Source organism: Carassius gibelio, chromosome B11 (genome assembly GCF_023724105.1).
Source record: "Carassius gibelio isolate Cgi1373 ecotype wild population from Czech Republic chromosome B11, carGib1.2-hapl.c, whole genome shotgun sequence".
Lineage (NCBI taxonomy): Eukaryota > Metazoa > Chordata > Actinopteri > Cypriniformes > Cyprinidae > Carassius > Carassius gibelio.
In genome coordinates, this window is record NC_068406.1 from 15534758 (window position 1) to 15546966 (window position 12209).

The window sequence follows — 12209 nt, forward strand, 5'->3', positions numbered from 1 at the left end:
GTTCAATCTGTTCTCAAGTTCAACTCACTGACGGTGCAATGCTGTGGATAACAGCTTACTGTTGGAAAGATTATTAAAAGACAACATGAATTTAGACTCCGTTTTTAATACAAGCACCATATGACCTCAAACAATAGTGCATTAGACACACTTTAGTTATATTTTTATGGTGAATCTTTTATTCTTCAAAATGTGAATATTTATCTTTCTACAGAAACACAGTAGTGGCATGATGGTAAGTAAATAATGAAATAATTTGTGTTAAGGGTATACTATCCCTTATAGAAATGAGACCAAAACTATTATAACTTTTTTCATATATTAAATTATTGAATATGTGTATTTTATCATTTTAAACATATAAACTAAACATATTACGTTAACTACAACAAATATGGCATGTGACTCACAAACTTTGCACATGCCTCTTTTTAAAAAAATACTATGACTAACAGTTTCAGATAAAACTCTTCAAAATAAAATAAATGAAATGTATGACCATTCTAAATCTATTATTATTGTTTTACAGTAGTAGCAATAACACAATAAATGACATTTTGGCAAAGTCCGCGGTTACCATGGTAAATTATAAGTGATGTCCGATGGATATGGAAGGACACCACAAGCGCGCGCGCAAGGAACAAAAGTAGCACCACTTCTATTTTACTTCGACTTTTTTGCATAAAGGCAAAACCAGTTAAATAAACATTAAAAACAATGTGCGGTCATTGTTGTTGGTCGTATAACTTTACAAATCTGCCACTACAACAATAAACTTGATTTGCAGAGCATATATGTCTTATAACACGTGAGCAGCGCTCTTTTGCTGATGCTACTAAATAAAAAGCGTTAAAAACTGAGGTTTTACCTCGCTGAAGTCAGGTTCTTGCGTGCGTCCATAGGTTAGAAGTTGCAGCCAACTAACTTGCCTTATCATGCCTACAGAATGCAACTTAGAGGGCGCTGAGAATTGTAAAGGGGAGGGACAAAGTTGGAGACCTCCAAACATACAATAACTTTTTTTTTTCTTTTCTGGAGCAGCCCATTTATTGAACCTTAACCATAATATAATTAATGATTAATCGATTGATACTGTGGTTGATGATATTATATAAAAAAAATACCAAGTTATTTACTGAAAATATAAGATTGCATTCATTTTAATGTTAATCAGGAAATGTTAATACACATTTACAATGACTGTTCCTCCTAGCAAAAAGACATTTTACATTGCTTCAATTATTTTATTGAAATAACTGCACAATAAATTGTAGTCATGAACACACACAGGGAAAAATGCTTTATATGGACTCCCAAACTGCAATAAAAAAATTTTTTAAAATAATGATGATGTTGTAAGCACAAACAAATGCATTGCGTTCTTAATAATCAATTAAAATACCCATTGTCATTTCATTATTTTAAATATTATTAATAAGACTTTGTTTTATTGCATTTATAAGTAAACAGTAGCAGCCACCATTATTCTTTGATGCAGGCTGTAGCTCTTGATAATCTTAGATGAAAGACATTCTACTCATGTCTGTAAAGCTCAGTTGAGTTTCTCAAACACGTTTGTGAAATTCTTCACACCACAAACAAACCAAACTCAGGAGAGTTCCTCACTACATATAGGAGTTGGTTTTGTTTGCCTTGTTAAATTGTTGCTTTTGCACTCCAGTTTTCACTTCAAAGCCAAGCCTGCTTTGGGCTTTTGGAAATCAACACCATGACGAGTTTGTCTTCTGTCCAAGATGATGTTTTAAGGGACCTTACAAAAGTCATTCTTGTTCAAACAAAGGCCTTTACGCATATTGGCACTCAGGTTTCTCTGTCTTTACTGATAACTTGATTCATTTCCATTTAAAACACACGTTGTGCATGTCGGCATGCATTATTCCCTCACTATGTGCATCCTGCTTCTCTGTTCAGTGTGTTTGATCAGCATTCAGCAGTGAGCAGCACAGCTTTTAATGAGCATTCACGCTGTCAACTAATTGCAGCAACAAAGCGATCTGAATTCATTCATAATCAACAAGAATTGGGATTTCCAATGATAAGAGTGACAGCAATGCACCAGTTAAGGAGATATTATGCAAATGAGCAGGAATGCAGTGTGAAAACAACCAATGGAAGTGAAGACTGATACTGTTGCCACCTGAAACAGTTATGAAGAAGCCAACACAAACCTGGCAACCTCTAATGATTTATTCTATACCAGCATACGCCCATTAGTCGTCACCTCACTGCGACACTCAACTGGGTTCAGAACTATTATGGTGTTGCACTCATATGAGACCTGTCCAAAACAATCAGACTGCATGACATCATCAAAGGAATAATATGAAATTATTCACATTGATTAAAAATTCCTCAGGAGAACGTTGTGATCTTGGTGTGTTTCTCTAGAGTCTTGACAAAGTCCTCTTAGAAAACCATGAAACCATGAACCATGAAATTTAGGCAGGAAGAAGAAACTGTTCCCAAGTGTTTACAGGCCAGTACACAATGCAGTACAGGGAAACATTTGACGTTATGGAAACCGTATACAAATTTAATGTCCTAACTATTTCAATGAGATATGGAAAAAGTCTGATATATATATATATATATATATATATATATACAGTATTGTTCAAAATAATAGCAGTACAATGTGACTAACCAGAATAATCAAGGTTTTTAGTATATTTTTTATTGCTACGTGGCAAACAAGTTACCAGTAGGTTCAGTAGATTGTCAGAAAACAAACAAGACCCAGCATTCATGATATGCACGCTCTTAAGGCTGTGCATTTGGGCAATTAGTTGAAAGGGGTGTGTTCAAAAAAATAGCAGTGTCTACCTTTGACTGTACAAACTCAAAACTATTTTGTACAAAAAATTGTTTTGCAATCCTGTGAATCACTAAACTAATATTTAGTTGTATGACCACAGTTTTTTAAAACTGCTTGACATCTGTGTGGCATGGAGTCAACCAACTTGTGGCACCTCTCAGCTGTTATTCCACTCCATGATTCTTTAACAACATTCCACAGTTCATTCACATTTCTTTGTTTTGCTTCAGAAACAGCATTTTTGATATCACCCCACAAGTTCTCAATTGGATTAAGGTCTGGAGATTGGGCTGGCCACTCCATAACATTAATTTTGTTGGTTTGGAACCAAGACTTTGCCCGTTTACTAGTGTGTTTTGGGTCATTGTCTTGTTGAAACAACCATTTCAAGGGCATGTCCTCTTCAGCATAGGGCAACATGACCTCTTCAAGTATTTTAACATGTGCAAACTGATCCATGATCCCTGGTATGCGATAAATAGGCCCAACACCATAGTAGGAGAAACATGCCCATATCATGATGCTTGCACCTCCATGCTTCACTGTCTTCACTGTGTACTGTGGCTTGAATTCAGAGTTTGGGGGTCGTCTCACAAACTGCCTGTGGCCCTTGGACCCAAAAAGAACAATTTTACTCTCATCAGTCCACAAAATGTTCCTCCATTTCTCTTTAGGCCAGTTGATGTGTTCTTTGGCAAATTGTAACCTCTTCTGCACATGCCTTTTTTTTAACAGAGGGACTTTGCGGGGGATTCTTGAAAATAGATTAGCTTCACACAGACGTCTTCTAACTGTCACAGTACTTACAGGTAACTCCAGACTGTCTTTGATCATCCTGGAGGTGATCATTGGCTGAGCCTTTGCCATTCTGGTTATTCTTCTATCCATTTTGATGGTTGTCTTCCGTTTTCTTCCACGTCTCTCTGGTTTTGCTCTCCATTTTAAGGCATTGGAGATCATTTTAGCTGAACAGCCTATCATTTTTTGCACCTTTTTATAGGTTTTCCCCTCTCTAATCAACTTTTTAATCAAAGTACGCTGTTCTTCTGAACAATGTCTTGAACGACCCATTTTCCTCAGCTTTCAAATGCATGTTCAACAAGTGTTGGCTTCATCCTTAAATAGGGGCCACCTGATTCACACCTGTTTCTTCACAAAATTGATGACCTCAGTGATTGAATGCCACACTGCTATTTTTTTGAACACACCCCTTTCAACTAATTCAACTAATTGCCCAATTGCACAACCTTAAGAGCGTGCATATCATGAATGCTGGGTCTCATTTGTTTTCTGAGAATCTACTGAACCTACTGGTAACTTGTTTGCCACGTAGCAATAAAAAAATATACGAAAAACCTTGATTATTCTGGTTAGTCACATTGTACTGCTATTATTTTGAACAATACTGTATATATATATATATATATATATATAATTGTAATAATTTAAACCTATGATTCTTAACATGGGTACACTTCAAATCATCTAGTGTTCGTTGTTTTGTTTTTTCAGTATTGTTAAACCTATAAAACAGAAATTCTAACATAATATATTAGGCATGTTATGAATTTAAGTAACTAATCAAGATAACTATTACTTTTATTTCTAGCTTCTTTTTAAAGAATATACAAATCAATTGGTTTAATTGTTTTTATGTAAGTTGTTGCAATTTACAGTATGTATTAAAAAAAATACAAAAATAAATAAATAAATAAAAGAAAAAGAGTTTTGAAGGTGTACTGGAGTTTTACTGATGGTGCTGGGGGTAGCTACATAAGGCATAGGAAGTCTGGGAAACACTTTTTTAAAATCATTTCCACCATCAACGCCAAGCAAAGCATTTTTCTCAACATTTTACTCAAACAGCCATGCCTGTTATCTGCAGGGTATCATAAATTTGTCACTTGGTAGGAATTTCAGTGGCGGAATTTTGTCTTTGAATAGATCTAAATGATGTTGCTCAGGCATTGACCTGATCAGGATTCTGACCCAGGGCTCAGATGAGGCCCCTCTAATGACCAGGCTTTAGGAGAGCAGTGCAGGCTGTCTGCTGCAAAGATAAATGAGTTTTACTCTGATCCTTGTAATTGATACTTCTCTTTCCAGGTCTACACTCCTCCAGGAGGCGGATGAGACAGTGAAATCAGCACACTTTCAAATTCATTTAGATGCTCTGTTTTGATTTGCTCAACTGGAGCAAAAAAGGTCCACCGTTAAATGCGCATTAACGCAGGATTAATTCTTGAAGCAAATGTGCTGAAATGCAAAGCTGTAATGAACACCTGCAAAGCCTGTGTGCCAGTTTATTCAGTGCAGTGACATTTACCAACAAATTGTGCAAGTTTGTTTTGTTGGCAAATAAAACTGAACTCACAATTGGTTTGTAAAATGGTCAAAGAAGGCCTATAGAAACAGTTCCGGTGATACTGACTTAGGCAACAATCAAAAGGGTGTTTGTGGGAACTTACCATGTTTTTCTGAGAGTCATGTTTACAGGCATAGAGGTTTGTGGATTCCCTGTTTGATCTCAAGAAGAAATTTATCAGACACGGTTTCAAAAAGTCAACAAAAAGCAATAGCATGAACCCGGTGGGGGGGCTGAAAACGATTTATATAAATACAATACCACACTTGCACCCCTGGAAAATGGAGAGCTTTTGTAATCTGAGGCACAAGGCACTTTCATCTGAAGTTGGTCTAGAAGTGGTCTCAGCCTCAGATGTCGCGCCCATGGACCGTTGACTAAATGTCTGATCCACATGGGACACAAAAGTGGAAACACCTCAGGAGTGTCAAAGTCGTCATCAGATTGGTTGCATTCTGGATTTCCACGAGACGTGTGTGTCGTGTTATTTAAAGTTTCACCTGGAAACCGTGGTGCCAAACCACTTCAGGAGAGAAGAAAGCCGCCGTGTTTACAACTGTGACGACGAGCGCTTATCAGGATCACCTAAACACTGGATTTTCAAAAGTATGTGAAATATTTAAAGCTTGCGGCATTTAATCTTTAAAACACGTCAGAGAGTTTTACACACTGGTCTGTTACTGGGGCGACATTTCCTGGCCTCGAAACGTGATTGGTTGTTTGATATGAAAGCTGCCATGAATTCAATGAACGCGAGACTAATCGTGCTGTCGCCTTCACTTTTAGGTTGATTTTAAAAATGAAATACCTTTCAGCACCGCAAAAAGTTTAAAATATTACGGGTCATTCCCATGTGTATTATGTGCATAAAAGCCAATTGTTCAGCATGGAGGAGAGCATCTGGGACTGCTATTAGGCTGCTGTAAACTTCTACTGCTGAGGCTGGATTAATCCACTTATGCAATATTCTACAGATCATAAAACTCTGGAAGAGAAGAGAATGAATAAAACAGTGTTTTCAAATCAATTTTGCAGCCACTGTGATAGAAATCAATCTCTGTACATTTATAATAAAAGTTAAAATAAGGTCAAGGTCTCTGCTATGACGGGTCTGATATAAGAAAGCAATAAAACAATTATATATATATATATATATATATATATATATATATATATATATATATATATATATATATATATATATATATATATATTCTTTTAAGCTGTCTTCACATAGTGAATGTGGAAAAAAGAATGTAATGTATCAAAGAACAAATGAGCCAGTTCTTTAGTAATCAAAAACATACACGTTAAAGAATTTAGTCCGACTCTCAAACTAATGAATCGGAGTGAACAGTATTTATAGTGAATCAAAAAAGGTACAATGTGACAATAGTGTAGTTTAATTCACGAATAAATGTATGAGCCGTGGACCACAAGTCAAAAAGACAAATCGGTTACTGACACACAGACTACAATTAAAGTTGTTTATTTTCAGAGATGTCTGCATTTTAATGAGGCAAATTTAGCTATTATCATTATTACTATTAAAAATATTTATTTAGCATTTTTCAACAGTAATTCACACAAATGCTTTCACTGCAAATTGCATTATTAGCATAAAATTTATAAAAGATTTAATTGAAAATACACTTCAGTGTATTTGCAAGGTGCCCCTTTTGCTTTTATGAAAACATATTTAAGCTGCATAAACCTAAACAAAATGATTAAACTTTATATCTCTGTGAAATCACAGATTTATTTATTTTTTCCATGTAGATCCTCTCTGCAATATAATATGCACATTATAAAGGATATAACCGGTGGATAAAGGTGACCTTGATGAATTCTTTGTGTATAGTCCCTGTGCTCAATGCAGAGAGATTGAATATTGTTCATGTACGATGAATGTTCTGTTTTCTGTTGCCTCCCTTAAAAATCTGATCTCTTATTGGCCCCTTTATCTCTTTCTAATGAAAACATGCAGGAAAAACACTGTGTCACCCAAAGGTCCCATAATACAGAGGGACCACCCAGTGCAGCGATGAGCATGTTGGTGTGACCTATAGCAATAAGTGGGTTATCTTTGTAATGTAGTGGTGTTAAAAGACTTGTACATTTGTGGGAAAAACCAAGAAAGCATAGAGAGAAATGGAAAGGGAGAGAGAAAGAAAGTGGGTGCAGCTGGAGGTTCTGGAATCTTCATCAGCGTCACATCTGTATAGAGCACTGTTTTTTGGAGTGCTTCTCTTAGCAATGTGACAGGTAACCGTGATCCTGACAAAAGCAACTGAATGTACTGCAACAGCAGAGGGGAAGGGTAAAAATAACATAAAAACATATTCTGTGTTTGAAGCGCACACATTTACAGAAACCTCTCAGATAACCATAACATTTTTTTCCACTGTTAATGCACATGCTTTGCTGATAATAACTGTGGAAGATATTCCGTAGGCTCTGGTGACATCCTGTGAAACCACACATTAGCAAGTGTGGAAAGTGTGGAAAGTTCCCATTTCAGGAAATATTTAGACACAAATTCAATAGCACTGCAATCCAGGTGTATGTCATTTACATTCAACTTATGGAAACTATTGACTGTTAACAGATACAACACTGAAATTGACATTAACTTAGATTAATAAATGCTGTGGAAGTGTTGCTGTTAGGTCATGTTAACTAACGTATTCAACTAATGTTTAAACAAATGAAACCACAACGTAAAGTTGTACAGAAAAGCTTTTGATTCGGATTGTTAAGTGACTCGAACACAGTACCACAGAATTAAAACGCTGCATACATAAGCAGCACATGACTAATGAGCAGTAAATTATTAACCTACTTTTGAGGATGTTTGAAGCCAGTTTCTTGTTCCAGCTAGGCATCTGTCAACACAGTGGTGAAGGAGACCTGGGTGGGCAGCACAGCTTGACAAAACATGATGAAAGAGGGAGAAAGAGACCTAAAGAAAGATGGAAAAATGTAGAACGCTCGTCTGTCTTGATTAGAGTTCATGGGGTCGAGTGGACTCCAGCCAGACCACTGATCTTCTCGCTCCTATTTGGCAGTTATAATGATTTGAACAAATGAGCTAATAAGGACTGGATGTCTTTCAGAAACACAAAAAGCACAGGACAAAAAACAGTAAAAAGCAGACTTTTCTATACACAAAGCCACACAATGAGATTAGGATCATTCAAACTTTTAGGGTCAGTACCGTCGTTTTTTATTTATATTTAGATGCATTAAATTGTTCAAAAGTTACAGTAAAGTCTTTACATTCGGCTTTGCATCAAAGAAATGAATTCCATTTTAAAATATATTAAAATGCAGAATAATATTTCACAATATTGCTGTTCTACTTTTGATCAAATAAATATAGCCTTTGTGAGCATAAAATATTTTTTTGTGATCTTACAGTTATGTAGAAATACTATTTTACTTCCATAACGTGATGTACCGTATGAAAACAGCATATTCAATAAGGGGAAAAAATGTAGGGTTGGACTTTAGCTGTTAGCAACTGTGCTTTGTGGTTTGAGGAGGTCTAAAATACCTGAAGAAAGATATCTTTCAGCATTCTCATTTATCTCAGTTGCTCAGCTAGCAAAAGCCTTTGGAAGCAGAGAAAGACATTTCCAATCTTCCATTAAATATTAATGAATTGGAATTTTATTTTATTTTTTAATCCCAGATGGTGTAGTTAAAGCATATACTCACAATTGCTAAGGGGCCAAACCTTGAGCACTTAATATCAACCCAAAAAATTTAGACAGACAAAAACTGTGTCCCTTTTTAAAGCCTGTGCCCTGTAGGTCACATTTATTGGCCACATATGCCACTGAGGCTGCCTCAGTTCAGAAAAGTGACCATTACATTTCAAACTAAGAGAAAAATTAAAAATGACATACACCGTATGACTTATAAATGTGACCTCTGGAGGGCGCAGACTTCGAAATGAGACACAACCAAAGTCGTTCGTTACAAACTTTGAAATAACTCAAAATGATCAAAAATGCATAACACGACCCATGTATTAAGATTCTAATTTGACCCTAATTTTGACTTCATGTTGCTTTCATGTAAGAGTCTAGAAACTCATCTGTGTATAATTATGTAGGGTGAGATTAGTTAGCTAGAATGTCCAAGTCACCACTGGAACTACACTGCTTTGTTAATGGCATTACAAGCTGAGGGTCAGAATCTCAGGAGAGATGTTTCAAAAAGCTTCTGATGTTTCTTCTGTATCACCAGAGACTACACTTGAGTGCACAAAATGTGTTTCAGGGTCTTGACGTCTTCATAAGAACATTCCCGCTAACACTGACCTCGAGTGACAGGAATGTGCTCGAAATATAAAACGTAAACACTGTTGCCTCCAGCCGGTTTGAGGCGAAATTCTGCAACAAGCAAGAGTTTCTTATTTTATCTGACAAATAAACGACTTTACCTTTGTTTTTAACATTAGCGCATGGCTGTGATTTTTTCCCAGCTCACGTATTAAAGACTAACAAGGTTGAATAATTACGTGACAGAAAGTAGCTACATTGATCTAAGGCATCGATACGATCAGATTCTGAAACAATTTAGCAAATCTTGATGTTTGTTGCATTTAAGATGACAGCTCATTAATTTCTACCTGATGAAATCACCTTATCGCTGCAGCTTCTATAATGTGAGTATCTATGAAACGCGTCCTTTCGTTATGTCGCAATGACAGTCAGAGGTGATTTAAGACTCATAATTAAAATAAGTGCAGTTTGTAACACTAGCAAGCCACAGAAGGATCATCAAGCTGAAGGCCTGAGGCAAATGTCATGTCTTGCGTTCATGTTTTGACTAATGCCTGTGGAGAGATTCCAGTTTTGCTTGTGAGGGATGGTTCGTTGAGTAGGAATGCTGTGGCCTCTACTTAATCAACTCCTGATTTCATGAAATATTCATGTTCTACCTGTGGGCTCTCAGCATGCGAATTGTTTTGTTTTGGATATGTGTGTGTCTGAATGCAGATGTGGAGATGCAGATAGCATGTATAAATCATGCAAAACTTGAATTCAGCATCTCTGGTGCTTCAGAACAGGTAGGCAGTGATGTCAGGGGACATTTTGTAATGTCTTCTGTCCATAAATCAATGCGGTTTCATAAAAGTTATAATGGTGTGTGAAATTGTTTTAGGGGCGTATTCATAGGGGGTCGAAAGGTACACATTTTGCTGTAATATGGAATGTTATTAGGTGTGTTAGATTTGTAGTCTAGAAACTGTAGAGCCGGATTATTAGCTACTGCTAAATCTGATGTTATATTGTTTATTAGTGCTGTGATTCATGACGAATAAAACCCTTGTGTGTTAGAGTAGGAGAAACATTAATTGAACAACCTCACCTTTAAAGGGCACCTATTATGCCCTTTTTACAAGATGCAATATAAGTCTGAGGTGTCCCCAGAGTGTGGCTTTGAAGTTTTAGCTTAAAATACCCCAGGGATCACTTATTATATCATTTTGAAAATGCCTGTTTTGAGTGGAAGCAGAAACATGCTGTTTTCGTGCATGTCTTTTTAAATGCAAATGAGCTGCTGCTCCCGCCCCCTGTATAGGCTGTGCATATACAGTTCTTACCTCAGATACTCAGCTAAAAATGTATTTTGATTATCATCTCTATCGTGCTGAAATCATGCATTTTAAACCATATTAGCTTAAACGTCTGATATACGGTTTTCTGAGCGCACCAATCTGAAACACATTTATTTACATTTATGTATTTAGCATGACGCTTTTATCCAAAGCGACTTACAAATATGCACAGAGAAAGTAGCTGTCACAAGGCATGGGAGTACTAAACTAAAGTTCTCTTCCATGTCTGATTGCGCTTAAATGGTCAAAAACACAAACGTTTATGTTAAAAACACACACAAGTTACAGTAACAGTTGGTTGTGTCTAGGTAAACAGCTGGGAAAGAAATTACATGTTCGATCGGTGTATTACGTGACATGCTGATATATGAACCAAACAAATAAAATAAAAACAGAAAATCCAGTGTGATGTGATCAACGTGCATTTTAACAGATATAAAAATTCTATTCTGTTTGAAAAAAAAAAGTATAAGCACAATGATGCTTCCAAATAGGGTTTTTATAGTTATTATAAAGCCTTATAAATCACCTATATGATTACCTTTTGTCACTCTTCTCTCTTTGACAACAGCTCCTTTCATCTCTTCCAGCGATGCATCATTTGCTGGGATGCTTCATCTATAGGCCACTCACTCTGCACTGAGGTAATTCTCTTTCCAGCTGCTCTATATCACGCATGGATACTTTCAGTCTAAACTGTGAGTGAAAGGATCCATGTGCAAAAAGTTCCTTCAATTTCCCAAAATCTGCTGTGAGAGGTATAGCTTAGAAGGTATGGTTCAGAAAGACCTTTAAACGTCATGCTTATTTATTCCCATAAAAAAGTTCAAGATTTCTCTTCTATAGTTATGCTGTTTAAGCCGTATTGTTCCAACTATTCATATATATCATTCTGATCGAAAGAAGACCCAGTTAAATAACAAAGAACATAATAGGAGCACTTTCCAAATAGTTTCAAATGTCAGTAAAAGTCGAACCCAGAGGTCAGTGTCTCCTCCCTCACAACATATTAATTATTATCATAACAGGCATAAACAAAAGGTCTCTCATACGTAATAATACAGTCAACGGTACACTTCAGTGTAACATTTAAATAATGCCATAACTACATTCAAAAGCCCCCCGTTTTCTTCAAGTTACCTTTAAATGGTCAACACACTGAAACTAGTAGTTAAAAAAGGTATTTGTTATCGAAATCACATCTAAAGCCATAAAAGGCATCAGGAAAAGCTTAGGATAAGTATTCATCTAAAACACAGAAGGGAAGTTATGTTTGCTAAGAAAGGAACAAGCAGATCTCTGGCCATATGGGAGGCAGAGGGAGCAAACATAGCTGGAGGCTGTTGCTCTGTCTGCCTCTTTCATTCTCCCCCTCC

General features: G+C 36.3%; 2 protein-coding genes across 3 annotated transcripts in view; one reads left to right on the forward strand and one right to left on the reverse strand.

Annotated features, from left to right (window-relative positions):
* Window positions 1-972, reverse strand: part of fbln2 (fibulin 2) — a 48314-nt gene extending 47342 nt beyond the window's left edge. Inside the window, exon 1 of one of the 2 annotated variants that reach the window (XM_052569157.1) lies at window positions 869-972. The gene's annotated coding sequence lies outside the window, so the exon portion shown is untranslated. The remainder of the gene's footprint in view (window positions 1-868) is intronic. The other variant, XM_052569158.1, reaches the window with a different exon arrangement.
* Window positions 973-3570: 2598 nt separating this feature from the next.
* The window catches only part of LOC127968178 (CMP-N-acetylneuraminate-beta-galactosamide-alpha-2,3-sialyltransferase 2), a 310280-nt gene continuing 301641 nt past the window's right edge, over window positions 3571-12209 (forward strand). The window contains exon 1 of the mRNA XM_052569176.1: window positions 3571-3645. The gene's annotated coding sequence lies outside the window, so the exon portion shown is untranslated. The remainder of the gene's footprint in view (window positions 3646-12209) is intronic.